Raw genomic sequence first — 4,569 nt, 5'->3', positions numbered from 1 at the left:
AGAATTATCCTCATCATCAATCGTCTTTTGGGGTGTGACATCAACATCCGTTAATGACACATTCAATTGTCATTAATAGTTGTCACTCTCCATAAATTATCGTTATCAACTGTCGTTACCCCCATGATTTGTCGTCATCAATTGGGTTAACAACACATTCAATTGTTGTTAATGCAACATGTGTCATGTAACCACAAATTCATTTGTTGTTATCAGCTTCCCGACCCTTTTTTAGACCCTCATCCATGCCACTTGCCTTGCAAAATTAAAATGAAATATCATATGTCCCAAATCTCATTTACAAAAATAAAACCCACATTCAAGGCGACATGCCTTGGATGAAACTTAGCCCTTTATTTGAAACAATCCAGTAGGAATTGTCCATCCACATGGATCTCAAATACACAAAAAATATATTCGGGCCCATCAAAAAAACTATAAATAAGGTCACTCTCCTATAAAAGATCTGGTTTTTATCTCTCCTAGTACTCTTACTGTGCCAGAATTTTTGTAGACTCAAACTTAGCCTAGCTGACCTAGCCTAGTTCTGCCTCACATCAAGCCTAGTTTAGGACCAAAATCCCTATCTCATCCTTATTTCGAGCCTGTGCCAGGCCGAAGTGTCGCCCGTGCTCCCACACTCATTAATGGTAGAAAGGGCTACCTAAGCCCAAGGTGAGATTTAATGTTTTAAATTTATATTTTGATGTATTTCATACATTTTTCTAAGTCTTGATTGTCTTACTGTTGATTAAGGCCTAGGTCCAAATCTGAAGGTTCGATTAATATATGGACCTGAGTATAGTTTATGAAATTTTATACCAAACTCGGACTCGACTCGAGTTCCGATTAAGACCCATAATTTTTCATTATAAAAATAATGAACAATAATATTTTACTGGGTATAGTCTAGGTCTAGTTAATGTAGTTCTTATCAGATCTAGGTATGGTTTATTTTATAGTAAACCCAGTTGGACTTGGGTCCAGACTTGATACCATACCCAAAAATTTGGTCCAAGTCTGGCTCCACCTGGGTCTGAACCAAACTCGACCTGACACCCTTAGGTTTCATCTTCCAAAAATTTGTAAAGTTCAATGGGCCTGAAAATCTCCAAAACCATATTAGTTTGTTCTTAGATGTCTGCTTTGATTGTCCCAACAATGACTGAGCACTAATTAGATGGTTCTTGAGAAGTCTCGAAGAAGAAGCATTGTCTTAGTTCTCAACCTTGTACATCCATCACATCTATCAATTCCAAACATTGATGAATTTATTTATAAAGAGATTCATATTCAAAGTGGATGCTTTGCCAAGTCAATTGTATGATGTCAGACAAAAGAAGGATGAAGACTCACAAGATTTTGTAAACCGATATAGATTTGTGTAACATTGCATGAAAGATCCCATCATTGAGTCTCATGCCATCACCTTGATCATGAACAACTTCAACCAACCATTGAATGGGGTGTCTGGCCACCCAAAAGCACAATACAGACACTAAGGACAACTCATTGATGCAGAAAGTTAATTGGAACCAAACCATAAGATGGTGAAGTATGATGGATTGTTGGTTAAAACCGATAAGAGCAAGGATGCCGGGACCAAAAAGTCAGGACCTAAAAACCAAGTCAGCATTTTGAATCTTGATAAAAGCAAGGGGCAGCCTACATCATCTAAGGGTCAAAACAAGCAGAAATCCCAAGGACAATGTGGACAACATGGCGAACAAAAGCAGAGGCTCCCTAGCTCGAATTGGAACCCAAATTGGACTAGGAACCACAAGTTTACTTGGTTCTGTCAGTCCCTCACAGAGGCCATGAAATTATTGCTAAAGGCATAAGTCATCAATCTCGCAGAAGTTCCTAACCCTCCTTAAGTTAAAGGGAAGGGTCCTCCAAAATTTTGGAAATTCCATCAAACTATGAAACATGACACCGAATGATGCATCACCCTGAGACATATCATCTGGGGAATTTAAACAAAGGAGACTTGCAACTCACTAGCGATGAGGAACATGCCACAGGGAACAAGGAATTGGGTATTTATACCTCCCTGTTTTGCCAACATGAGCAAACAAACAATCTTAAAGCAATGAAAATGATGCACTTAAAAAATAACAACCATAATAGACTTTATAGTGTCGATGATCAAACATCATGATAATTCCTCAGGTGCATGTCAGTGATAAGGACAAGAAATAATACAAATTTGTTCCAAGATAGACTACCATCCCAGTTATCAAAGTGGGACGAACAAAATAGAACAAGTCAAAAGATCATAAAGAAGTCAATGTTATGCATTTGGATAAATCCACATGAGAAACCTTTGAACTAGTTAAAAAGAGTAGTGCCTAAAAAAAGGAGTCACAGACACAAACCTATCTTAATATCCCTTCAAATCTGGCAATGACAAAAGTTATTGAGCACCTCACCCAGTCCAGATGGATATATCAACTAAGGCATCTTTAAAAATGTGCTCCCCTTATCTCCCATCAAATGGGTTCCCAAACAGGACAAGTACTAGAAAACAAGATTCTTGCTACTCATGTCAGGGTAGAGTCTACCAATAACAGGCAATATGATCTCGATAGTCATATGTCCAAGATCATTCAACCAATATCCATACTAGAATTGATCAGGGTATCAAAAGAGCATCGCTTAGCCTTAGAAGGCATCTTGAGCAAGTCAGAGTCCCTCCAACGATAGAACCATAAAATCTAGCAGCACTAGTGTCTCAAGTCATGACCCAAGTGCCAATCACATTATGAGAAGATGATTCGTTGATGCCTATATTTCTACATAACAAAGCATTGCATATCAAGGGGTTCTCAATCCCTAACTACCTGGTGGGTGGTGGTGGAGCTCTCAACATCTGTGCCTACATAATCACCAAAAAATCGAATGTTACCTGATCTGAATTTAGAGACCACTGCATCCAAATCAGTGGTTATAACGAGAACGCCACAACAACAGACAATAATACTAGAGGTCAAAATTGGACCGGTATTTCACTAGGCCCTATTTCATGTGGTGGATATTCCTGGTTTGTACAACTTACTTTTGGGGCAGCCTTGGATCCATGAATGTGTCAAGATACCATGAAAGATCAAATCTTTTTCCAAACCTTTAAAAGGCAGTCACATCCACTTATCAGCAATGTGTCAAAATACCATGAAGGATCAAAACATTGTCATCTTTACTGACGATCCAACCATCATAGTGGCACAACCCATGATCCCTCGACCAAACATATCAATATATATTCTCTCCATCTGGAAAAATAGAGACACTTCATTGTCTGCTATTGAGTTTGCCATAAGAAAAACATCCATGGTAGAAACCATAGATTATTCTAAAAGGCCAAATTCCTCAAATTAACGAGAATAATAGATGACTCGAAGTTCAAGAGATGTGAAGAATACTCTTGATTCATCCAATGCATCAAAGGATGGCCCATAATGCTAAAAATGGGATATATGCCTTTCAAAGGTTTGGGAAAGGATAAAAAAGGAAATCAAACTCCCATACTAGTCTCAAAAACCAACTTTGGATAAGGCTCGAGATAAGACAAAAAAAGGTGGTTTTTTTGCTGGTTTGGCTACATGTTAGACTAACTAGATGACCATTATTGTGCGTGATATTCCTATGCAAACAAACTTTTAATTACTTTACATATACTTGTTAACTCAATTCATACATGTATATCTTCTTAACTTGGTATATGATTGTGTTGCACCCTCCTCAAGATCCAATTGAATCGGTTTAGAGCTTTGACTTGAAGGGGCCCCTTACTAGCAACAAAAGGTACTAGAGTTTGAACTCAATGAAATCAAAGGGATCGTGCATGCGGATCTTAGACCTTCGAGGCTGGGATGGACGTGTTAGGGGTGTCGACCCTGATTGGACACAATAGGGTAGAGGCCTAAGGGTTACTGTGATGCAGGGTTTAGGTTGTTCTTGGAAAAAAACCTAAAAAAATAGAGAAATTTGATAGGCTAAAAATGACTTAGGAGGCTAGTCGGGGAAGGGTTTTTGTTCAGATATAGTATGGACTAAATCAAGGAATTGTTGGATACCTAGGGATGTGTGTCAAGATTAGGATAGGTTGCTGGAGGTCAAGAAACATTAAAATAGGTAGTTGGGTGGCTGAAATGATTAAACAACAAAAATAAGGTTTTTGGGTTAATCAGGTAGATGTAGTTTTGGTTCTAAAGCTATGAAAAGTAAGATAATGCAACATAAGGTCTAGTTATAGGTATAAGATATTAATATCAGAGGTTTAAAGGGCTGATTACCTAAGTTAGCTTTTGCAGTACAACAAAACCATGGTTGTAGAGGCTTCTAAATAGCTTTCTCGGGCAGTATAGTCTTTTGGAATCTCTGAAAAGAAAACGTGAAGGGCTTGGGCCCTTTTGCTCAAGCTGGATCCACCACCACACACATTGTGCCAGGTGAGATAAAAAAAAGAGAAGAGAAGAAGACGAAGGGACGTCCAAGGGAAAGGCGAGAGAAATAAGAGAGAAGAGAGAGAGGGGAGACGACTAGGCCTTAAAGAAAACTTCAATTCAA

The sequence above is a fragment of the Nuphar pumila genome, chromosome 13, assembly GCF_984573655.1.
Source record: "Nuphar pumila chromosome 13, dmNupPumi1.hap1.1, whole genome shotgun sequence".
NCBI classification, from domain to species: Eukaryota; Viridiplantae; Streptophyta; class Magnoliopsida; order Nymphaeales; family Nymphaeaceae; genus Nuphar; species Nuphar pumila.
This window is presented reverse-complemented; position numbering follows the sequence as displayed.